At 37.8% G+C, this 27,092-nt stretch overlaps 1 long non-coding RNA gene across 2 annotated transcripts in view; it reads right to left on the bottom strand.

The window, feature by feature from the left end:
- Positions 1-5,666: 5,666 nt before the first annotated feature.
- LOC136055160 (uncharacterized) overlaps positions 5,667-27,092 on the bottom strand; it is a 47,186-nt gene continuing 25,760 nt past the window's right edge. For both annotated transcript variants that reach the window (XR_010622810.1, XR_010622811.1), the window contains exons 2-3: positions 16,538-16,576; positions 5,667-6,030 (exon numbers count right to left, since the gene is read on the bottom strand). This is a non-coding gene — a long non-coding RNA (uncharacterized LOC136055160). The remainder of the gene's footprint in view (positions 6,031-16,537; positions 16,577-27,092) is intronic.

Here is a 27,092-nt window from a genome sequence, read left to right on the forward strand (position 1 = left end):
CGTGTGCATGACAAGCAGGTTTCAGATCATGTTTCCACATGCTGCTGACCTACTCCACAGAATGGAAAAATCAAGAGGTCAGAGACTTCAATAATAACAACTCTCTCCAGCCTGTGCCCATTAAGCCACATTACACATAACTCATGCGTTACCAACAGCCATGACAGCAGTGATTCAAGAGATGTTGTACTGATGTCATTACCACACCTAAGATAGCATACGTCTCTTCAGGCATCCTCAATTCCTATATTGACTCTCTCTCATATAATGTCTCCTCTGTTCCAAGATTGGTGGGAGGGGAACAGGGGATAGGGGAAATACAAAGCAAGTATCAGACATCGTGTCTCATCCTCTGCTGCCACACCACTGAGCTGAGCTAGCAGTACACTGATTTTCCCATTTCTGAGGGCTCTGGTCACATCAGAGGTACCAAGTGACAATCATGGTTGGTTTAGGGGGCTCTGAGGTCAATATCAGAATTCCCTTTTTTCCATCTGCTCACACTTTCCCACCCTTCACTCTCATTTCTGTAGTAAGACAACCAGTGTACATAGCATAGACAGAAAAAAAGATGTAATGCATTGTCAGGCAGCACCATTTGCCTCAGCTCTACCTCCTTGTCTCGTTCTCTGCAAATAATTTCAGTGAGAAACCACAACAGCACCATCGCATGGAGGCTGCCTTCTGTATGTTGGCAACAAGTCCTAGTGTTCTCTGTTTGAATGCACTGGAAATGGACTATTGCCAGCTGAACCTGTGGCTCTAAGCTAGGGAGAACTCTCTCTACCAGCCTGACAAGGTGGATATTTTTTTAGGAACTGTACCTCACCTGGTATGAAATTTAAGTAAACGCTATCCAGAGACCACTGCTTAAATCTCCCTTATATCATTAATACTAAGTAGTATTTTGTACAAAATGCAAAGACTACTGATAATAAACAAAGTTGATAATAAACAAAGCTAGGAAATTAATTTTCCCAGACATGTGGTTTTTAATGTCTGTCTCAAAAAAAATGCTCAAGCCTCTCCCAGGCTCTTTTTTTTTTTTTAGTAGATGTTATGTCAAACTAAAGTGCTCTCTGCTGGTTAACAGTGGTTAAAACAAGGCTTAAATGCTCAAAATACCATTCCATCCTAAAAGTACATGAAACAAAAAACAAAATCTTCCTTTTTTCAAAACTTTTTGTCTGTGTTCATAGCACTGAACATTTTCTGAAATAGGTCCAAATAAGTAGAGCGCAATCACAGTTTAATCATGTCTTACAAAAATAAGTTGAAGCTTTGATAAATTAGTAATTTGTGGCATGCTTAACCAATCACGTACCTATAGAATCACTTCCTAAATGAAAAGATCATAAAGTAACACCATGCTTCTGTAGAAATAGAAATGAAAGGAAGGACTCTTTCTTTAACAGCAACCTGTTACAGCTCTCAAGAAGCTGAAACTTTTAAACTTTGCACTGAGCTCAATGTACGTAGATCGAGGAATGTTCCAGTTTCCCAATGAACTGTCATTATTTAGCTGTGTACCTTTTAGTTCAATTCATCAGATGAGATTATGTTTATTAGGTTTTAGGATTCTTATATCCCGTTCCTATCTTCCAGGGCACTTAATTACTTCTGAAGCAGCAATAACCTCATTGACCTCCTATTTCAGAATCCTTTGTATTTATCCTTTTCTTCCATTTTCTTTCATTCATACAAAAAATTAAAAATGCATCTCCCCACTACATACATATAGAACAAGAAAGAAAAATCTAGATGAAAAAATCTAGATGAAGAAATACAGGAATTTTATAGTCACAAGATGCTCACTCTGAGGTAGGGGAAGATCTCACTTCCCATCCCGCCAATATTCTACAGCTATCCATAGCAACTCTGCTGAAAAGAAATGTAACTTACCTATCTTCTCCCAATTCAAGTGAAGAACTTTCACACATCAACATTTAGATCCTTCCACGAACTTTGTTTCCTTTCCTCCTTACCTTCAAATTTACCAAGTTTTTACTTTAAGTAAAGCCACCATGACAGCAGAAGAGGCTAAGTATTAAACAAAATACTTCGCAGAAGTCTGTGAGCAATTAGTTGAGAAAGGCTTTTAGGAAAAAAAACATAACCAGCACAGATGTTCAGATCATACTTTTCAAACTCCTTCCCCTGTCGAGCCCACAAGATCTTTCTCTGATAGAGAAAATCCAGTGACAGTTGAAATTAGTCAATTTCTAATATTATACTAAAAAAGTTATTCGAATGAACCTTCTTCCAACCCCAGCCTTCTGTGTATACTGGATAAATCCATATGTTTAAATTCCTAAGGTAACTGCAGTGGAAAGAGGAAAAGTCATATGAGTCTGCTTGAAAGTGAAAAGATTTTCAATATTCTAATCCTTGTGCATATTAAACAGTGTGAAAAATTCCTGAAAAACAAGCAAGCACAAGAAAAGCCCAAAAGGATTCTGAAAAGCAACAGAAATCAAGGAAAATTTCATGGTTCTGAAGTGAGCTTCAATTAATATTAAAAAAAGCGGTAGCAATTCAAAATTACATAAAAGTACGCTAAAGAAACGCATTCAGAAAGAATATATATTGAAACATACAGTAGTACTGCCACAAGTAAAGGTACAGTTTGAGTCAGGAATAACAATTGCTGCCTGCTGTCTATGTAGTCCAGGCCCACTGAACATTTTTGTGTAATTTTGTTGATTGGTTTTAAATAAAACAAGTTCTTTCTTTGTGGAAGTGTATCTGCATTTGGGTACACTCTAATGAGCCAAAGCAAAGGAATAAAGTTAACACTTGGCAAATGCACTGCTACTTGAAAACTGACATTAATTCCATCATACTTAAGAACTCTTTAGGTTCCTGATGAGAACACACAAACCGCTCCCTGCAACTTACTGCTTAATTACAGTAGTGTCCGGAGTGAACTTTCACAACCTCGTTGATACATATCTACTAGGACAGTTCTATTTTTAAATCAAAATAACTCACATAAGAGGACAACAGGACAGGCCAAGTTCTGTCTATCAGTACAGTTCTATTTATAAAGTAGAGTGACTTGTGTGCGAGAAGCAAGGGGTGCACAACTTGTTATTGGTGATCTGTTTTGTAACTGCATGCAAAGGATTTTAACAAGAAGACTGTGAGCAAGCTGCTGGCTATACCAAAACACCCAAATCTACACAGCTGAGCAACTTCTAAGTCTAAAGCTAAAAAACTATTTGTGTGGAAATAGCAAGGCAGAAAAAAAATGACAGCTTTTTATTTGGGTAGAAATCCACAGAATTCATTTAATAAAAGCTTGTGGCACTCAATATTTAATGCAAGATCACTTTACAGATTAATTGCCTAGTACTTCTTGCATATCAAGCAATATTCTGTTACAAAGAGGCAGAATTCAAGGTTAAATCAAGTATTACCTAGACAGAAATGGAATAAGTGCTGAGAGACCAAAAGGCAAATGAACTCTAAATCCTCTCTCACAAAATAAAATTGAAAAAAACCCAACACAATTTAAATGCCACCATTACTGCCTTCCTTAACTTCCATTCTAAGGAAAATACACAGCCTATGTGTCAATCTGCTTGTTTGACAAGACTCACTCATGCAAAAGTCCATTAACTCATACAAACAGAAAAACAACTCCCAGTAAACAACACTTTGCCTGAAGTCAAGAAAATAGAGTGGTGGTCTCTACTTAGCAGCCATGCCTGATTACTGATATGGTTCACTATAGACAGAAGTACCACACTGAAGATTATTCTGGCCTGAAAATCATGTCATGGGCTGGCAATGACCCAGCATGTCTCTGTCCTCCTTTTTATGGAAAGTGTAGCAATCATTCAGACCCCAGCATTCTGGGATAGAAGTAGAAGCGAACTAAAGATGCAGGAAGGAAAACCCTTCTGATTAGATACTGAAAAAGAGCTGCAGTCTCTCCTCTACTACCAAGAATTTATTGCAGCTCCTTGAGGACAAATACCTGCATTTGAAGAAAAAAATAAAATAGTATTCTGACCTGAGATAAACAAACTGAACATAAAATAGAAGTGAAGATGAGCAAAGTCAGGTTTTTACTTAGATTAGAAGTTAAAAATAACTTGTGCATTGAAATCCAGGTCTGAACATGAGATGCTAACATGGATCAAAATTGAGCTGCCTTGTCTTCACAGTTATTTTAACCTATGTTACCTAAATGAAGTTAAGAGCCTCGAGGACAATCGTTCAAGGATGGAACTGAACGGAGACTGGGAGCGAAGCCCAGAGCAGCTGGGAAGTAAACTCAGTGAGAGGGAGAAGGCTAAGAGATTGAATTCTTCCCCTTGCTCCCTTGGGAGAAGAATTAGCTTGCTTTGAGACATCCTAAATGAGGTTTGTCAGAGTTCTAGTTCACTAAAAGGAGACAGAGTCACACTACAGAAATCTTACAAAATTTGGTAGGCAGTGCAGATTAATTCTCTACCAAGTGAGTTTGAAAATAGTTACACAGATCATACCTTTCATCCAAGCAGTGGAAGCCCACATTCACATACTAAGAGATGCTTGATGACAGATTGTGATTCTGATTTTACTTTTACACTTTCTGAGTCTGAAAACATTTCATAGGGAGTTCTTTGAAGTTTCAGTCTAAAAAAACAGACCATTCTACTAAGTTACAGAGGCATGTTTTATGCTGAGCACGCATACCTTACTGTTCGCACAGCCCTGCAGTAGAAGGATAAGAGCAAAAGCAGTCTGTTTCAAACTTCTACAGCAGGAAAATCAAAACAAGAGTGAGGCAAAGGAGCCTCACCCTACAAACAATACTTCAAACCACATATTCCAAATGTTTCTTAATGTCAGAAAAGATGACAGGATTTGGGAGTCTGACATCTCAGTGCGTATGATGAGTTTCCCAGCATGCAACATCTAGTCATTTTATATTAGGAAATGAAGAGGAAAAGGAGCTGAGGCACTGCCTCTCCCAGGGTTGTTTCACCATGCTGCATAGCTGTGCCATGGCTAGGAGAGATGTGGGAGTACTTCTCTGTGGTGCTTCCCCCACCATGAGCCCCCAGTCTGGCTCACATCATTCCAGGGGTTTACAAATCAGTCATCAGGCAACAGTTATAGAATAGCACATCTCACTAGTTGGTGAATATTAAGTCCAACCTAACATCTGTCTACTTAAGCCAAGTGTGTGGGACAATGGAACGCAGGAGAGGTGAAGCACAGCTACATATATGAGCACGAGCAACCTCTTTATTCCCCAAAACAATACTGACAATCACAGGAAAAAAAAAAGACAGCTTCACAAGCATGGAAAATGTATAAGCCCTAAAGACAAATTATTCACAAATCTACACTTTAATGAACTTGGCAGTGCTAAACAGGAAGAAGTTGGTATTGATTCAAAGGCCGCAAGCTGCAGTGTTTTTTATTTGTTTTTGCTTAAACCCACACACTCATCCGATTTTCACTGATAGTAGTGCATCAACAAGCAAAGCAGTTCTCTTTAAAAACAAAAAAAATGAAAAACACTTTCAACATTACCAAAGCTCTGCCTTGAGCTACATTTAGAGCATAATTCAATAGGTATATCTAGACTCTAAATAGGGAGAAAAAAATACTCCATGACATTTTGATCAGGTGACAATTTCTCTCTTAACTTTTATTTTAAAGCACACTATATGCACTCACCATTAAAACAAAAACAAAAAACAAGATTTCAAAGTGCAAGAAAAGCATTAAGTGGTATCACTAACTGAAACATGTATAACATTCAACCTGAATGTTTTCACTACGGAATTTAGAAACAAGACATTTTTAGTCTCACAGCTATTATGCCTGGTAGTGCCTGAGGTTTATAAAGGAAGTGTCACTGGTTTTCAGAAAACCTCCATTCACCTGTTCCTGAAAAGACTTAGTAGGCTTGAAAATCTCTTCTGCTGGAAGACTTCCAAAGACTCTAAGTCAGACCCAGAAACACATCATAACACTGCTGTTGTGTTGAATAGCCCTACTGAGAAAACACCAGAACAGGAATGAAGACTGAAAAGAAAGAATTCTTAGCTAAGTGCACATTAAAAAAAAAGACTGGAAATACGATTTGACATTCTCAGTCATGCTTTCAAATTAGACCTGAAATAGAGAAACAATTATCATGAAGACTTTCTCCAAAGAGTCCAAAAACTTTCCAAATATAGTATCCAAAGTTGTATGGATTACTGCTATCCTTGTCTACTTGAAACAAATACATGTAAACATTTAACTGAAACTGCTCTTGAAAAACAAATAATGCCCACACCTACTCAGTTTGCTTGCTAAATGAAAGCAAACTGAGGGAACTGTCATCCAGCCAATCACCTTGTAAAGAAAACTGCCCTGAAGTATAATATATGGATGAGATCTAATCTAAACTGAAACACAAGCTGTATAAATCTGTGTTTGTATTTGTATAAATACAGACAGCCATTCTACAACACATACTGGAGGTTGATCAGTTTGTTTAAGCAATCAAGTGAGATTTTCCTCCTCAGAGGGAGAAATTCCCTTTTTTTTCTAGTTCTTTGTAAATTCTGACAAAAATATCTCCATGAAAAAATATTTGGGGACTGAGGGGATGTGTGAAAAGAGGAGCAAAGTTTTGTTTCCATTCCTTTCTCTTGTGCAACATCTTACATCTGTTCCATGTTTTAGGAAAAAAGAGAAAGGTTGAAGCACTAAGCCATTTTCATGATGAGTAACATTCATTATTACTATCATTTTAAATCTCAAACAATAAAAGCAGGATTTTTTGCCATCTGTAACACATATAGAATATGTGAAGTGATGGCTATAATTATTTCAGAGAGCTAAATGATGAGATAAATCCTATTTACATTCAAGGTTGCAAATTGGCCATGATTAAGAGTTCTCTCATTAGAGCAAACATGGGTGTGAATAAATTTCCAAATAATGGAGTGGCAGGGGAGATGAGACCAGAGAAAGCACTTGAGGACAAACAAATATATTAAATTGTTAGCAGTATAAAAAAAGTTAGAGACTGTCACTTCTTTTCCTTCTATAATGCTTTTTGTGTCCCAAAGATTGTAAAATAACCAACAAATGTGTATATAGGGGTTGTCTCTTGTTCGTGTTTGCTTTTTCTCTTGGGGGATCAGCTGAGGACAAGGAAAAGAGATGTTTGTTTGGCATCTCAAATACATACATATGCAACTAATTGTTTGGAATTCAATTTCTGCCCAACACAATATATATCGTACCTACAAGAATGAAAGAATTTCCTTTACAAAAACAGCAATTAAAAAATATCAAAATTGCTTTTAAGCTGCACTGGATTAGTACCTATAAATTAAAAATTTCCATTTTCACTTGCAATTGTGGAAGTAATTTACACACCTTTAAGTAAGAAAAACTTCCACCTATAAGAGTTGGTCAAATACTTCCCTAAACAGATATTAATCAAAATTTTATAGATCAATAGACTGTATAAATAACCCCACATAATACTCAGGACTAAAACACACCATAAAGTTTAGAACAAATCCATACATTTCATTTGCCTATGCCTGTAAAACTTCCAATAATCTTTTCCAACTTGGAACTACATAAAATTTTCTCTATTGAATAAAAACACCTATAAATGAGAAAAAACAAAAGCCACAAGACCTTAGCATCAGCTAATCTGCATCAGCTACAACTGCCTTTCCTTCGAATACAGCCAGAGGAAAAAGGCCCCCAGAAACAAGTTTGCAAGCACATAAAGGTATTCTTGTCCCCTATCTGTAATCTCAAACCCAATCTGTAATGCAGAATATGGATTTTTCATTTTAGTCAAAAGCCAATATGAGTTCCTGAGTTGTTATTAAATTAGAATAGCTTCAAAAGAAGGAAAGAACTTAAACTTCTCATAAAATCAACAGAAAAAGCTTTGTAATGCAAATAATTAAATCATGAATTCTCATAATAGATGCTATGGCACTGTATAAAAATCAACTGAGTATAATAGGAGGTGTCAAAAGCAGCAAGCTCCCAAACTGCTCCCTTCTATTCTACAGAGTTTGAGATTAACTTAATTGAAATCTGTGAGGAAAAGCAAATTAACGAAGAGAACCAAGAAAACTCCTCCCAGACAGCTAACTAAAGGTTGTGCAAATTCAAAATATTTATCTATGCAAACTGCACTGAAGATACAATACTTCCCCTTTACTTAACATTGGTTTTCTCATGCTTTATATTTAAGATCATGAAACTCATTACTAGTTTATATATATAATAGTATCTGATTGAAAATAACCATTTTGCAGGGAGTCTGTGCCTTTATTACCAACCAGTCCTATGTTTAATTGCCAATAAATTAGTTAACTCTCAAAACAAGGATATTTTACTCAGGATGAGAACTGGTAAGAAATGATACTGTCTTTTATCATAATCCATGAGCTTTTTATTCTTAGTATCTCTTGTCCCGTTGTGGGTGGGGAGCAACAGAATGGTTGGGCGTACAGAAGGAACAAAAAAGCAAAGAAGCCCTTAAAGTCAGTAAAAAGATCACTACTGGCATAACGTTCTCTTGAACCCAAGTGTATTTTCCTATTCCTTTCCATGAGCTGGATGGGGAGTGGGAGAAAGAAACCACTTAAACAGCTAAAATGGAAGATGCACTTTGTCATTATGGAATATAAAGCTTACATATACAAAGTGATACTTAATGTGCACTTATGGCCTGGAGTTCCGCATCTGTGCAATATTTTTCCACCATGAGTACTTATGTATCCTAAGCAAAGAGAGGCTGCTGAAAAGGAAAGTATCTCTCAGAAACCATGAACTGAGCTACACAGGACACAAGATGGGTTTGCAGGGATTCACATCTTGCAGACATTGTAGCTATGACATGATACGCATCATGCAGCTGGAAGTGGTATTGATACAACGGTCTCACCAAAACATTGGAAAGAAGTTACCAGTTCTGCAGTTTTTATGCACAACCTATCCTCCTTCAGAAATGCTCACTTTGCTACCAAGTGGCAAAATGATATTAGAAACAATCCATTCCAATCAGGACATCCTGCTTAGAAGTGCTGTTTGCTTTTTCAAACATCAATGCACAGTTGCAGTGTTATTTAACTGAAAATAGCGATTTCTCTAGTGCTCTGTGAAGTGTATTTCACTTCAGTGTGAAAACTGTTTACTCACTATTCAGTCATCTCAAGGAATATGCGCCTCAATTTCTCTTCAGAATTATCCATAGTGTCAATCCTAAAACGAAAGTCCTCTTCCAGAAAGAACTTAGCTGCATTTCACAACATTGCATGCATTCTTCAGTATATTTCTTCATCACACATTTGTTTAATTGTGCATCACTACAACATTTCCATCCTCCTATGCGATTGCCCTTGAAGCTTATATGCACTAGTCATGCCCACTTCATCCTCCAAGGGCTTCCTACATCTCAATCCTGTACAGAAAGCTGCTAGCAAACTTCACTGCCTCCACCTTTGTAGTCATATCAAACAATTCAAACATGGAATATTCTGAAAAGATCTATTTCTCTGGTCTCCAAACAGCAGACTTGCATCATATTTCTATATCATTCATTCTTCATGGTATATAAAAAAATCAGAACAGTGTCTAGAGCATAAGACAAACTCCTGCACATCATACTTGTGTCATTTCTACGTTATTTTATGGCAGTGTTTACAGTTTTTTCTTGCTGAAGAAGGACCAAGAAAGCATTCAGCAGTAATGGCAATACTTACTCTGATAACAGGATGCATTAGCAGGAACAGATTTCCACATACTGCATTAATGAAGTTCACATTTTGCTATCTGCATGTGGCCTTCTTCAGACTGAGTTTCAGCTTCTATTTATACAATTCTGATAACCAGAAAAGCAGTTTAAGTTTCATTACCATGACATGCAAGTCAGTCAGAATGACTACTGGCTAGAAATGTTGCAATCAAGAAGTCAATTTTCAAAGTCTCATTGGCTGACAAAGAGAACAGATTACTGCCATTTGATTATGAAAACCCAGGGCATGTCATAAATGCTTCACAGAGACATCACTGTTAACATGTATTTAGAAAAAACAAAGCAGCAAAGATCATGCACTGTACATAGCACTGATTTATCCCCATTTCAGAGCATAAAATTGGAGTTATTTCAAGCCCCAATCTACATAACAATTCAGTTCCAAGTTGCAAAAAAAAAAAGTCAGTCATCCAACACTGTTCTAAGTTGTGAATATTTATCTTAAAGATGAAGGAGATCACTACTCACTTTATGACAGCTTATAAACTTATTCGTGCCAAACAGGGATAGAGGGATTACTCTCTATACAAATGTAATTCTTTCACTTTATTATACTTACCCATTTACATCCTACGCAGAAGGAATTAATCTGCCCTCTTGTTTTTCTCCTGTGGCACAGCAAACATGCTATTCTTACACTGCTTTTGAAAAGAATAACTGCTATTCAGCCATTTTTTCATTTGAGGTTCTTTCATCACTCCCATTACCTTTCATTTTCCCTTTAAACTAATTACTCTCCACCTTCTCTTTCATTATGTCATCAGCATCTTCTTAACTTGTGTACACTGTCCTGCTTCAGAACAGCCACTGAAACTTCATACCAGTCAGGAAATTTTGACCCTCCATTTCCTCCTGCTCCTTTCAGGCACCTTGTCTACACAAATCCACTCCTTCTACAAGCCACCTTGCTCACAAATCTGACTTAGCCTCTCACACACACAGTATCCTCTGGTATCAGTACTTACAACAGCCCTCCGATGTCCATCTACTCTACCCTGAGACAAATGTGAACTCCACTAATTTCTCCATCCATCTGCTTCCTGGATTTTTTCCAGTCACCCTCTCCCACTCCTTTACAGTTCTGGTATACTCAAGGCTTACTTTTTGGACCTCTTTCACTCCTTTCCAGGCACTGTTGAATAACTGCTCACTTTCAATTTAGACCTCAGCATCATTTGCATTCTGCATGACATGACAGATAATGCACTGTCACACAGCTGGCATCTACCTAGCCATTGGGTTTTTCTAAGCATCTTGCACCATATTCTCATCCTTGCTTTTTCACTTTCAAGACTAGAAGGTTTCCCATTTTATTCCTTCCCATGTGCTTTCAGCCTTCAAGGTTTTTCCTCACAATCCACACCCATTTCATCCAGCATTGTTAGTAACCCTTTCCAGGATTGGGTTCTAAACAGCCTAATCAGTTCCTTTTTACTGCACACTATGCAACTTCCAGGCTCCTCAGAACATGGTTTATTCACCATGCCAAACCCTTCTGGGGCATACCCCCTTGTTTGCCGCACTGCTGTGATCACTAGCACCTTTTCCTTACCTTTATCTTAAAAGATAAGAGGATGAAATCCTTTCATGGTGACCAAAATGAAAAAAGAGCAACTGTGAGAGGAGATGTGAATGTTAACAACAGCTTCTCTCTGTGCTTGGGAAGAAGAGTTCCCTGGCCAGTGCCCTGAGGAAACCAGACAGTTTTGCTACTAGCAGGAAGATAGAAAATGGAGCAGTTTCTATAAAGCCATCATCATTTCATCAGCAAAGACTGCTTTAGAGTGGCTGGCACTCCAGAAACTTCAGGCATACAGTTCACTCATTTTCTTCCCCCCCATCCTTTGAGCAATCTCTATTACTAAAGATGCAAGGATTGCCTGAACCAGATAGTTTTCCTTGTCCCTAGCTGACTGCTTCTGTCAGCAGCCACTGCTCAAACTGAGGATTCATGCAATACCACTCCTCCAACAGGTGCTGCACAGATACAAAGCCACTGCATAATGGAGGTTTGGAGATAAGCCCAGAAGCCTTGCCATCTTCTGCCGAGGCATCATTTTGGCCTGTTCCTTCCAAAGCCAGGAAAATATGAAGTTAGCACCCAAACCTTTCTGGCATTTTGCATATAAAGTTGCTACATTCAGAAAAAAGGTAACTCTTGTAATTACATTAGAAAAATTCAAAAAAGTGATTTGAGAAAAGCTGAGAAAATACCAGAGTTCAGCTTCCTGTTGTTAATATTCTTTCTACTGAAAAAAAAAAACCCTCAGGAATACACTCCAGCTGAAGTATACATAACAGAAGATAATTTTTTATTCTTACACTCTGAATAATTTCCAATAGAAGTGAGATCATTTTGATGAAAAATCAAATGGGATATGGAAACAAAACAACCATAGTTCACTGGTACTAAAAACTGAAATAAGCAGGGTCTTACTGATTACTGATATTACTGATGGCTGCTACTTTTTCTGAGGTATCACTAAAGGTGTTTATCATTTTCATTTCTATCTACCACTGTGCCTACTTGCAGAGAGTAGGGCAAAACAGATTAACTAAAACTTGAAAGAACAATATGTCTTGCTCAGAACCATTACTGTGATTTATGTATTTATGAAAACGTTCTAAAAGGAACAGCATACAACAGGTTCCTAGCTAAAGCAATATTTGCCTGCCAAAAATAGCTGTAGTAGCTGACTGATTTGTACTCCAGAGGAAAAAGAAAAGCAACTTTCAGATTTGCTCTGCAGACAAAAGCTAAACTAGAAACCCCAATTATGATGTGGTTGGTTTTTTTGTTTGTTTTACAGCTCAGGAATGCTTGTGTGCCTCTGCCACTCAGTACACTGGGACTGTAGTATTTCATCTGTCCCAACTCACATGCCTCTGACACTGAGCTTACAGAACTTTCTTTATTTTTATATACATGTTATATGCATATATACATACACTGTATACAATGATCTGTTGTCATATTAGAACTTATTAACAAACTACAAGTTCACTTACCTGGCTATATGCAAAATATATAAATAAACAAAAAATTCATACATATATAAACTGAGGTTCAAATGTCTTATGAAGAACTAAAACAAAATTCCTTTATTGCTTTTTTTTAGTGAAAAGATCTAGAAAGAATTATTTTCTCTGTCCCTGATGGCTGACTGATAACTGCTTTTGATACTTTATTAAAAGAAAAACACACACTCAGAAAAGGCATGCCACAGTATACATGAGGTAAAGTATCTCAGGCATGATGCTGATAGAAGAGCAATGTCTTAAAAATGATAAATTGTGTCCTACAAGTCCTTTCGTCAACATATGTAGAACTAAAGAAGGGTGATGGATACAAGGCTCCATTGGACCATACAGTGCCACCACAATTAGGTCACAAAAACAGCTCCTCAATAAGGAAGTAGCAGTATTGCCCACAAAACTCAAGACAGCAGATCTGATTATTGTTGTGGATGCTTCTGTTCACCAGCAAATACACCATCTAAACAAAGCACTGGAAAATACTCGATACTGATAAATAATACCAAGTTGTACAATATGTTCCCACAGCATTAAGAAAATGTATTAACACTGTCTCTACCACCTACCAATCTTTGTCTTTTAACTACTGTGCTTTGTAGAAATTTGTTTTAGCATGTATAGGTTTACTTTTACAAATAACAATCTTGTAGTTTGAAGTACAGGCAAGTGAATGAAAACCTTGTGTTATAAATTGACCTGATGGGACTTTTAAGAAACATAAGCACAGACAGGACAGTGCATTTGACAGACTCATGTTTTTGCTATGCAGTCACATTATAGTATCTTCATACATGAGCTTTAAAAACTTCTAATGCTCATCAATCAAAGCCCTGCACAAACACAGCTAAAAAGTAAAAAGCGTGCATCACTAGCAGCAGTTTCTTCTACCAGCTGAAGAATCAGATCTAGTGTTCTAATTCTTTTTTTCCCCACCAGTTGACATTAAAAATACTCATTTGGTGGTCAAACACCAGAGGAAGCACCTAATTCAAGCACAAATTCCCACTTGCAGTTAATCATGGCCACATTCTATCCATAAGACACTTAATAGCAAAAATATGAGTGAAAATTGTAAATTTTCCAAGCCAATACATTTCCCTGAAAACCATTTAAGTATTTTTTAGGATTTCCACTTTATTTTGTTTACAACATGTGTGTGCCACAAAGACAAGCCAGCTGAACCCTCAGCTACTCCAATAGCATTTGCTAAGTGCAAGATCAAAATATATATATATATACACACATATACATTCCCCCAGTTCCAGAATTTGGCATGACAAACTTGGATCAGCAACGTAACAGATGCAATACTTAATCATTCTACATAATTGCCATAAAAGACATTGTTCCTCCAGTAAAGTTGTACCCACTGTGTTATGCACTGCTTCCTGAGCATCATGCCATCACCTTCCAGCCAAGAGAATATCAGCCCTAGAGTTTGTTCCTCTGCCCGCCCAGTCCCCACTTATGACTGTTTCCATTAACTTAATACAGCTCAAACAAAAAGGCCTACAGATGCCAACTCTAATTTCTAAGCCTTTATGTCAAAGTCCTGACCAGACAGATAACTGGCACAAAAGACTGAAGCAGTGAACTAGATTTCTAAAATGCTGCCATCTGATTCTCATCCCACACAAATATGTAATCTAAGTAATGAAAAAAGCTTTCATCTCAAACATCAGCTTGTTCAAAGCTCTTGAAATCAGTAAAATGTTGGAGTTTGGATTGAGTCATGACAAGGTAAAACTGTAATGGTAAGAAATAACCTTCTTAACAACAATAAAAAGAACATACTTAATGTCAGGTAGAATAAAAAGCAATTTACTTTCAGACTGGGACTGTCAGTTTAAAAAGGTACAACGTAAAGAAAAAGCAGTTTAAGATCTCTTTTCCATTCACGATTCTTCATCACAGATTCCAGTCCTTATGGTGTTTTTACATTCAGCTTACCTATCATAGCACAAAAAAGAAAAAAGAGGTAGCCACTGAAATATAAAGGAACATTGTGTTTCCAGCATTAAGACAGTAATTAACATGTGGGTATAATTTCCTCACTGTCCATTCTTTTAAGTATGCACTGCACTTCAAGACTTTAAAGGGCACAAAAATAGAAACTGAATATTACTGAGCTCAGCAGGCACCAAGCACACAGGCTCGTGTGCAGGGACAGCACACAGGATATAAGGTTTAAAAAGGAAAAAGTGGTCACCACAGATCAGTATAGCTCAGGCACTCTCGTCACAGGTAGTTAGTTATTAGTCAGCTGTTATCACTGTTCAATGCTAACAAGGAAGCAGAAAAGGTAGGGAGAGAACTGCCTGTTGTGTGGAAACAATTCCTTGTGTTTCCTTGAAAATTCCCATTTCTCCCTTTTCCCTCCCAGCAGCAAGCGATGCAGGGTTTGCTTGCACAGCCACTTGATACTTGTCAGGTTGGATATCTGATGAGCACAGCAGAGCAGGCAAGCAGCAGCCACCTGGTGCCACTTGAAGTTAGATGTTAGTCAGCTGTGTGCATGCCTAAGGACCACATAATTCAGTTGCCTTAATTCAGAAGCTTTGTTTCATAGAATAATTAAACAGCTGGTCTTGGCAAAATAGATATATAAAAAATGCTCCTTTCTCATCGGTAGTGAGTTAAAGTACACAGAGGGCCTTCTAGCCCCAAGAGCATTGAAAAAGAGCCACATCTCCTCCATGAAGTGTGTTATACTATGTTCATATCAGAAAAGAGACTGAAGGAAAACATCCCTCGCTCACTGTAGATTTTCTGAGTTATTTAAAAGTACTACAATTTTAAAAGTTCTAACAGCATTGCCAAGACTTTTGTACTAGTTTGTCGTCCATGACTGGTCACACTAACAATGTGAGAGCTTAGTTATGACACCTGGAAGATATGGAATTGAATAAAAATTGAAAATGTTTACTTTCTACCAAGGTGATGGCAACTTCAGGACCAGTACATGTCTTTCTCAGCTGAGTAGCAGTAGCTTCGATGGCAACAGTGCTTGTAACAGCAAAGTTAAGAGTACTTCTATACCTTGATATTTAAAAAAAACAAAAATACTATGGAAAACTAGGTTACAGATTTGTCCATTGAAATTTAAGCATATCACAAGCTCCAACAAATACAAAACTAAAGTGAGAAGACAGCTGTGTCAAGTGTTTGGGTGGTGGATGTTTTTACTTTAAGCAAAAGATTTAAGTGAGCAGTAAGAGGTTTCTGCTTCATGAAGGAATTCCACAAATCTAAAGAGTAGAATTTAGACACAATAAGGGGAATAAAGACAAAGTTGAGACACACAATCAGTAAAACCATCTGATTAGTTGGTGCAACAGGTCTGACACAGCATCTCCAGTGCACATACTTGTTTGACCTGGTAACAGTAATGACAAGGAAAAAACTGTCTGATTACAGTACAAAAAACAGAAAATCAGCTTGAAATAAATTCACTGTGCACCATGTGGCCTTATCATTTGTGAGAAATATGCTACCCAGATGACAAGGAAAAACAGATGGAAAAAGAAATGGGAGAAGGAGACAAAATATTCCTGTCCCAATGTTCCTGGAATATTTTAAAGCATCCAATTTTACTTTTTTTTTCTTCCTTCCAGTGCTAAGATGTATTGAGTAAGTTCAGGATAGAAGCTGTAGAAATAAACTGACATGTAAGCTCAGATAATGAATAAAAGAGGAACTCTGAGGTTTTACCTTTCTGGGGCTTCCTGGAGGGTAGAATCTAGGGCAAACCTAAAAATAAAATGAAATAGAGAAGAATTAAAACTGATCAAGTAATCTTCACAGTGGTACAAATAAACACCATGCTTACATGAAAACAAATCAGTATTATCTGCTCTACTGTGGGCTAAACAGGGTTTCAGAAATAGCCATCCTATGTCATACAAACAAATACAATGTAAAGCATGTCAACACAACCAAGAAGTCTCAGTGCAATTGACTGATGTCACATTTCACATCCCACAGAATGATTCCTCAGTCCCAGAGAGATGTTACATACAAGTAGTTTTTAACCTAAGTAAAAAAAAATACTAGCAAATCCCAGTGCACCATTTTTCTAAACAGACCCACAAATTACCCCTTGCAAACAAGAAAAAAAGTTAAAAATCATGAGAGAACAGACAGAATGGAATAGCAAACCAAAACCCTGCAGAGCACTGAAAAAGCATGAGATCATCCTTTAACTTCTGATAACTTTCCTTCTAAATCTGCCAAAACCTACAGATAGGGAAAAAACCTGCAATATGAAACCTATGAAAAAATAAGCAGAGACATCTGCTTCATCTACTTGGAAAATAACACGAACAGAGACAGTCCACGTTCTTCAGCATATTTCAGTTTAAGCTTTACATTCTAGATGCCCCACAGCAGTGCTTGACCAAATGCTTCAGTGAGGAAAGTGGTCAATGACACAAGCAGGTAACAGATGACTTCTCAGCAGGGGGTGGGATAAAGGCCAAGCAGATCTCGCAGAGTTATGTCACCACTACCCAGAGTGATCTGCAGAATCAGGACTATCCAATTTCAGGTGCAAAAGTAGGAAGCTGAACTTGACAGTGTTACTGAAACACTGACATTTTTTTCAACATCCATTTGTCTGAACTCGCTGGCTCAAAAGACAGAAAGTAAAACAATGAATGAATGCAGTGTCAGTGTGACTCCAGTGCTGAACTGCCTGCTGTCAGATGTATATTTAGATATATTAGAAATGTAAAGAGGTTTTTAATTTCCAATACAAGTACATTGACAGTATTACAGAAAGATGTGCAAACTGTGAGGTGTGAGTGTTAATCAATCCAGTTCTCTACACGAAAAACATTATTTCAGTAGTCCTAAATAAAACTGTTTTCTCTCTTTTAATAATTTATGCCTTCCCACAGAACAGTCACTCGCTTTGATTTCAACACCAATTATGAAAAAAATTAGCTAAGCTTCAAACTGCTGCACCATCTTTGCTTTCTGTTAGTGAATACAACACACAGCGTCGCAAAACGTATGCAGAACAACTGTATCATTTACTGTCACAGCTGAAAATCAACTGACAACTACCACTTACTACAGAAGCAGCCCTACTAAAAAAGATCACAGACCATTGCTCATTTCCAACCATTCTTTCTCAATATATTTACATTCCATGAGAGAAATTAAGCTCAAGGGATATATACACTTAGTTTGGTTCTTTTGTCAGAGTGAGAATGCGATGGTTTTCTTGATGTGTAGAATTTGCCATAACTCAAACAATAAATCTCTATAGAAAAGTCAGATAACATCACGTATCATACGAGAAGCCAAACAGCTCAGAGAGACTCCCATGTAAGCATATTCAGTGCTTATTCCAATAACTTCAGTAATGAAAACTAAAACATGTCCATAAGTCCCTCAAAATCTTGTTCCAAGACCCAACTTCCATGCAAAACATTACATTAATAATCAGGAGGAAAAAACAACACAAAATACAGCAAATACTATTGTTCAACAAACCATTAAAATTTCCCATAATAAAACTCAAACAACCTTCCAGTTCAGTAATTATTTGGCTACAATTCTAAACAACAGGTTCTGCCTCTGAAAATATTATGCTACCATTTTAATTGTTAAGTTATGCTAAGCATCACGCAGATCACTCAACAAGTCATCCTCAGTGTACCTGAGGACATTTTTAAAATCCCTAGTGAATAATTCATGTTTCCCTTTTGCCATCCTCTCCTGGCATAGAAGGAGCACCTTTAATTCACTCATGCCCTAACTTCACAGAATCAGAACATGAAATCTTAATACCACCAGGAAATAGTCAAAGAGCTCACAAGGAGAACCTGCTATGCAAACCAGATTCACTTCCCAAATGGAAGAACTAAATAATCCTAAATTTAACTGAAACATCGAACAAGAATCTGAGGAGACTGACCATATGCTAAACTCTCACTCTCCCATACTGGGTGATGAATTAAGACACCAGTGTAACTGGCTGCTTACTACAATCCTGCTCATGACACTCACATATGTTGCTTTGGCAAGTACTCAACTTCATAATTTAAGCAATGTGTTAGATTTGAGAACAATTTTTTTTTTTACCTATTTCCATAGAACAGGAAGAAACACTACAAAAAGACTAGAAAATACATGAAGGGTGATTATTGAACCTTTGCAATTGGCATGATGAAAGGCATTAGAAAACCAAGACACAGCTAAAAGACAGTCCAATTATTATTTTCAAAAGTCTGAATGATAACATGGTAATATAAGGTCTATGGCATTATAAAGAACACGTATAGAAGGAGGCAGAAAACTGGCCCTAAAATGGAGCCCTGCACAACAACACCAAGTGACAGGCCAGCAACACCACATAAACCCATTTACTATAATGCTAGCTAGATGCTGGACATCTTGTTCAGAAGGACAATGTAAGAAGCACTATGGGAAGGTTTGCTGAAATCCTAAAAGATTACATCAGCTGGCTTCCCATGGTCATACAAGGGTAACCTTGTCATAAAGGAAAATTAAGATCATTACACAGAGCTTTCCCCCGTACATATGTTGGCTGTGACAAATGACTACATTGTCTTTCAGCTGTTTTTCAATAAATCCCAGAACAATCTTCCCCACAATTTTACCAGGCACTGAAGTGAGACTGACAGGCTATTCTTGCTTAACTTGGGCAGCTAAGCACAGCACAGCCACTTGCACACTCTTAACCCTCACCCCACCAGGGGGGTAGAGGGGAAGAGAAAAAAAAAGAAGATAAAATTAGTAGATTGAAATAAAGACAGGACAGAAAAAGGAAGAGAAAATAACAGTAGTAAAGGATATGTAAAACAGATTATGCACAGGGCAATAATCTGTTTTGCCATCTGCTGACCAGCACCCTGACAGTCCTCAAGCAGCAGCAGTCACCTACCCAGACAACTCCTCGATGTTTTATTGTTCAGCACAGTGCCATATCTATCCCTTTGGCCACTTGGAGTCAGCTGTCCTGGTTCCATCTCCTCCCAGCTTCCTGCTCATACAACAGCGCAAGAAGCTGAAAAGTCCATGACTCAGTGTTTAAGCAGTTGCTAAGTGGTACTTAACACCAGAATGTTAGCCACATTCCTCTCATTCTAAATCCAAAACACAGCACCACACCAGCTCCATGAGCCAGCAGTGTGCCAGGTGGCCAAGAAGGACAACAGCATCCTGGCTTCTATCAGAAATAGCTGAGCCAGTAGGAGTAAGGATTCCTTCCATCCCAACTGAAACCAGGAGAAGGGTCTGTAACTGGCAGTCTTCTTTCTTTCCCTTCTTGAAAACTAGAATAATGTTTGGCAGCTTCCACTTGGCAGAGGCCTCTCCACATTCCCAAGGCCTTTAAAAAAAACAATGACATCTGTCAGGTCTTTGAGTAACTTGGGATGAACTCTGCTGAGTCCTATAGATTTATACGTATTCAGCTGAAGCAGCAAATCCTGCAAATGTTAGGGGTTGACTGGGAGTTACTTTTATTACTGCAGTCACAGTCCTCCAACTAGGTTCTCTAGGTGCCTCAGGACCCTCCACTGATGTCGAAGAGAAAGGCTAAGACAATACATGACAGCTCTGTCTGCAACTCTGTTTGGGAGTTGACCAAACTCACCAAGTAACAGATCAATGTTACCTCCTTATGCTGTTGACATACTTTAAAAAGCCCTTTTTGTTCCCTCACACAATACCTGCCAGGTTCAACTTCAACTGAGCTTTTCCAGCTTTCTCCCTACAATGGCAAACAAATTCTGCAGCATTCCTGTTTCACCCAACTTCAGTTCCAGTACCCACATACCTTTTTTTCTGCCTAAAATCTTAGAAGAACATCCCTACTCAGCCAAGTCTATTTCCTTTCCCATTTACATGGTTTCCAACATTTCAGAATTGGTACTTGCTCTTAGCAATATTTCTTACACTCCACAAAATCACCACTCTCCACATTCCCCAAAATTTGGGCTAGGAATAAAGGGACAATGGGACTTGATAATCATTAGACCCAATAATTGCTATATTTGGACTTTCACAAAACCTTTTCTGACAGATTGGAAGCTGGGGGATATAGGTTGCACATTTGCAGTTGAGGGACAGTGGGGAAGAAGTGGAATATATCTGTACTTTCCATAAGCAGTGCAAGGTACAACGAGTACCAAAGGTACAATCTGAATGATCTCATTTTTAATAGATTGTAGATAATAGAATCTTCTTCAGCAATTCATTTTTCTCATCCATTTACTCTTAGGCTACACTGAAGAGCCTGTACCTGACAGTACTATAACACGTAGTCCTGCAGCTGCTTGTGTGTGGTATCTCTGTATACAAAGTTTGACAGAATACAGATATACAACATCCTGACCTCCACAGAGGTTCAGATGACTAAGGTAAATTATCTCAGTACAACTTCTTTAAAGTTGCTAATACTTGCGTTTGCATGCCTGAGTCCAGGTGAACTAAGTTCCTATGTGTAAATGCATGCATACGTGGTTATCTATGCCACTGTAATACTGATTTTATGTTGATATTTATGAAAAGGCACCAATTAGTCCAGAAAAATGTACACGAAGACATTAGGCTACGTTTTTTGGCAGTGTAAATGATATTTAAGTAGTAATACAAAAATTTAATCACTTGTCAGTTTTTGAAAATTTGGGTTCTGATTAGGCACCACAAACAAGGCCAACCCTGTTACCTGCTCTGTGATGAAGGAGGAAATACCATGTTTCCCAATACCTTTAGCAGCTACAACTCCTATACCTGCCAGTGAGTACTGGCCGAGCTGGAATATCAATGAAAAAAATTAACAGAGCTTCTCAGGTACAAAGATTTGGCAAACTACCAAACGTGCATGCGCTCTGCAACAAAACCTGCCTAGGCAATACACCAGGCAGTCAATTCAAAGGATCTCTTACAAGACAGAATTACTTTAAATAGTTGCCGAAGAGAATCAAAGGAAGCAACAGCAGCAGCAGATGCATTAAGTATGGTCAGCAATATGATGACTAGTAAGTACTCACTAATTATATGCAAACAAACATACTTCCAGCAGCAGTAGGTGCCATTTCAGTTTCTCATACCGAGGCAGAAATTTTATTTCTGTATTGTACAAGGCACCAAACTGAACTATATGAACTACACACAGTGGTTCTAATTAGACAGGAGAATGGCATTACTAGGTGTTCTGTGTCTCGTTAAAGCTAATATGCACAGCCACATATTATTAGAGTTGCAGGACTTTTATAAGACTAATTTGATAACAGCTTATGGAGCTCTACCTTCAGCAAAATGTTCATTTGCAAGAGTGACTCAAAATAAAATATCTAAACAGTAATGCTGGTAGAAGTGTATCTTTAGGAGACTGAATTTTTAGATAATAGTTTGACTTCCTGCCTCTGCATTTCAGAAGTAGCAGCCAATAGTGTCACACCACCAGCAGATGTCTTGCTGTCCCACAGAACATGTATGTTTAGGGACACATCTTCCAGGCACATATACCACTCATACACCACATCCTTACTGCTGGAATCACATGACAGGCTCAGGTAAGTCCCATCACATACTTAAATTCAGTTAACCAAAACATAGAAAAGAGGTATCGATGTATAATTTTTTTCTGATAAATTTCCATATTCTACTTAAGACTGCTATTTCCCCTATGAACTGTTAGCATCACTTCCAGCTGATGCATGAATTCCAAGGTGTTCTTTATCACACAAAGTGGTACATTTTAAATGTTGGTGGCACAGGTTGTTAAAACATTTTGAATGTCTTGCCATTTAGTAGCTAGAATGCAGCAAAGAGGATACAAGCACCACCACTGCTAGCTAATGGACTTCTTGGGCTCAGTCACTGAACTACAGTTTGAATAAAGGGCTTGATTCCCAAAGGGAGCAACCTCCTTTTTTCCCATCACCATTCAACACTTAGACTGAAGGAGAACTCTCACAAGTGGTTAGCAGGGACAGTGTTCATATTTCTATTTCTGCGTTCCCACTTATCAGAAGTGAAAGGCACTGCATTACAATTTACGCAGGTCACATCCAACAGACTGAGTCCTACAGCTGAATGTATTTCCTCATGCAGCCCTTTCCTAGTCATGTTTTAAAACTGTCTTATTCAAAGTATTCTTTCTTCCAAAAAGAATACATCTGGAGACATGAAAACAGTTACTCCAAAAATGTTACAAGGAGTCCCACTCAATACAATACATGCAACTACCTTCCAGCTATGGTAATACGGTGGTGCACTTAATGTCAACCTTTGTTACTAAATCCACATTCCACTGCCCTTACACCTCTTTGAAGGAGCTGCAGCACACGTAAGCAGATCAACACCACTTTTGATTCATCCATCTGCTGAAAGTACTAAAGACCCCAGTTTGTTTACATAGTTCAAAAGGAGCAACATTAATTCCAAAACCGAGACAGCATATGCTGTAGTCAGCTACCAGAAGTCACATCCTTTTTGTTTTCAGGGTCATCTCAGCAGCAGCAAAAGAAAAAAAAAAACAGCAACAACAACAAAAAAAACCCTCATGAATCATGCTTTCTCAGAGGTGTAAAGATATCTTGAGTATGACCCCCTACAAGTTTATTATCACTCTCAATATATTCCCCTATTCTCCTTACTGTTTCACATCAAGAAATGGTTAAAAAACCCAGTGCTGGAAGAGTACACACTGCAACCAGTACTGGCTGGCACCAGAGATGTCAATCCTACTAATGCTGCCTCTGGCACATGCAGCATTCCATAGACAAGCTTCAAAGCATTACTCCTCTGCCACATGTGCACATCCACAACTACAGAACGCAGAGTGCTCTCATTCACCACTGTTGAGCACATGACTGTATCTGGGGTTACATGGCAAAGTTATGAAGATATCACTTTTTAAGCTCTTTAAATAATGGCACGCTAATCAATTGCAATAACCTCAAGAGTTGCTTTTGCCCAGGACAAGACCTTTTGCTCTCCATTCACTTCTGCAAAAAAAAAAAAAAAAAAAAATCAGAGTCTGAACTCCAAGTCTGTGCAATTACTTCCATTTTTTAATCTCAAGAGCAAGCCACACTTACTCATTTCATCCCAGAGAGAACTTAATGAGAACTTTGTTTGTTCAGGTCACACATTTAAGAAAAATACTTTTGTCTCAGGAGTAGTCATCTGTGAGACCACCTAAACCAACAGAAGTGCCCCAGCAGACACCCATATATTAGCCAGCACGTAGAGTTACTGCTTTTAACTTGCATTATATTGAGATTTTTCTAACATGACTAAGATTGCTGAAATGTTGCTACCATCTTAACCGGTGTTATTCTAATGTATCAATGAAATAAAGTAAGTGCAAGGGCAAAGTAGTAGCTTTTACCTCAGTAGCATAATACATGCATATCTTACTCCTTATTTAACATATTGCAAAAATTCATTTCTAGAATATGATATGATTTAAATTGTCTAGGCTGGTTTGTTTGAAGATCTGCACATTTCTCTTCTATTCTCATTTTAATTCAGTACATCTACAGCACATTTGGCAGCAGCAGAACACACTATTTGCTTGGATTTAATTACTCAACTAAAACAGAAGAGTATCTTCAAGTTTCAAGCTGCTGCCTTCCTATTGAGTAAGAATTTGTACAGAAGTGCTGTGTGCATCAGCAAATCTACATGTTTGCTTAAAGACCTATAAGTGCCCTCAACATCCAGTTCAATATTTCACAGTGATCTACTGACATCTTAATAGCTAATCAGAGAGCTCCTAATAAGTAAACAACTGGCTATTTTTTGAGAGCTGACCACTTGAAGCATATGTATAAAAGAATGAAAATGCAAAGTAATCTCATGCCAATTTCAAATATTTTTCAGAAAACAATAATTAGCTTCTATTCAAAATGCACTTCTGTAAGACTGCCATCAATATTACAGCAGTGAAAATGGTGACAAATGCCATGGGTATCATCTCAAAATTCATTCCTTTCACTGTTACAATCTTCTCTCCCCAGAATCCTAGCATTTACATGAAAAGCATTCACATGAAAAGCATTCACATAGCATTACAGCAGTCTGTCTAATTTCATTGAATAAGCTTTGTAATCTTGTTTACAGAATACTGCTTTAGATGTGACAAACTAAGCTCAAGATAGTCATTGCTGGTGGAGTATGGTGGGTGATCTGATAAAGCGACAAGTGCTAGGCACTTCCAGAGAGCTGGATAACATCCTGGCTGCGTGCAATTTTCAGCTGTACTCATGTATTACCTAAAGAAACCTCTTCAAGTTCAGATTACAGAAGTGTTAACTATATCATCTCCCTCTCTTTAACAGCAGCATGTACAGACATGTTCTGCACTCTACTGTCACTACACCGGCTCTCTACGTGGAGCTGCTGAATCCATGCAAGAGTGACCAACAGTTTCTGTTCTTATGGTTATGTTAATATTCCATAGATGAAGAAATTTCACCATTCCCACATTTAGCAGAGGTATATTTGTCAGTGCTGGAAATGGATAAAGAGCACATACAAATGTTCACATAACATTTTTAACAGGTTCACATGGCATACACAGTAACCTTCACAGCTGATTGCCTCAAACAATAGTCACCTGCAAAGAAAATGAAGGTGATCACGGCAGACTATTCAGTGAGTTTGAATTATGAAACTTATCTTTTAATGTGAATGCCAAAGGATTACATTCTTCTAAGTGAAGAACAGGATCCTTCTGCAAGCACAGCTCATAAGCTGAGAAAGCATTTCAAATCAATTGCTTACAAACACCCATGGACTAAAATTATTTCAAGACTAATTCCTGCTTTCAACATACTCTCCCAGCTGACAAGAGGGAAAACAAAACTCACAATAGAGTTATTAGGCAATAGTTTGAGTTGCTCTATTATGCAACTGTTAAGATTCTGCATAAAAGATTGCAGACAAGAAATTTTTCCAGTAGCCAAGCATAAGGTATTCTGACAGGGTTAAGTTAAGGGCACAAGAACGGACACTGAAGAGCAGCATCTTCATGCTGAATACTTAGGAATCTTCTTTTCATTCATACATTAATTCCAGTGCTTCAGAGAGAAGTCCCACATGGGCAAAATTTAAGCATACATGCAATATATCTGCTAGGGAACAAGGACAGTCACTGAAGTTCTCTTAAAAAAAAAAGCAGCACATATACATCAAAAGCTGCTTAAGTGTCTGCTCATATTAGCACAGCTCTTCACTGAGCCAACTCTTCATACTACACATCCTGCCTCTAAAAAAGTATTATCAAAAAAATCCTACTTCAAAAAATCTGTCTAGTATAAGAAAGAGTTGCATAAAGAAATAACAGCAATCAGGATGAAAAGAAAGCCTATTCTGGTCACTGCAGATACCCATCTTTACAGGCATCGATTCAAAGGAGCCACATGCTCAACTACAGCTACACCTGCACATAAATTACTATAATTAAACAAAGCTAGTAACTGCTTATTGCAAAACCTTCCTAATCCACTGCAAAACAAAACTGCAGTGACATTGAAACAGATATTTTGCAAAATGCATTAACAAGTTCATGAAAAAATATATTGCTTCCCTTTGTAAAGCATCTTTTTTAAACCAAGAGCTTAAAAGCATATTTCCCTTAATAAAGTTTTAAAGCACTGTGAGAAAGCATTTTTAGAAGTAGCAATGTGATTCAGACCATACAGCCTGACTCAGTCTAAAAGCAAACCCAATTTGAAGAAGCATAGAGAAAAGAAAAAGCATTAGCTTTCCCAGCTATCATCTTTCAGGATGCTGATAGACAGCACTGCTTGAAAATGTAATTTGGTTGTTTGATTATCATATATAAATTTGTCATTTTCTGAGCAAGGTTAGGGAAAAAAAAGTCTTTCAGCGCAGACATTTGAACTGGGAAACAGCTTTCAAGAAAAGGACTCCAAGAAATAGCTGAAATTCTACATGCAGCTGGGAAAGAAGCCAAGGGATCCAAGCAAGCCTGCTTTATCAGTCTAAAGGGAAAAGAATAAGGCTATGAGCCGATAAAGTTATCTCTGAAGTTCAAACTTGTAAATAATATGAAGAAAGCAAGCTTTGTCTAAAGGCAGTTTTATAAGCCACAACAAGGAAATAATGAGAAATGTGAAAAAACTCATGTCCTCTGCAAAAAACTATCCTTTAAGGCTGAAAATTCTGTTCTTCCAGACATATCAAATCCCACTGATCAGGAATACTACATTAACGGCATTTGAGGTTTTGTTTTACTTTGGTTCTTTTTCTCCTC

The sequence above is a fragment of the Cyrtonyx montezumae genome, unplaced genomic scaffold, assembly GCF_038088225.1.
Source record: "Cyrtonyx montezumae isolate F1298 unplaced genomic scaffold, pur_monq_1.0 scaffold_4, whole genome shotgun sequence".
NCBI lineage: Eukaryota > Metazoa > Chordata > Aves > Galliformes > Odontophoridae > Cyrtonyx > Cyrtonyx montezumae.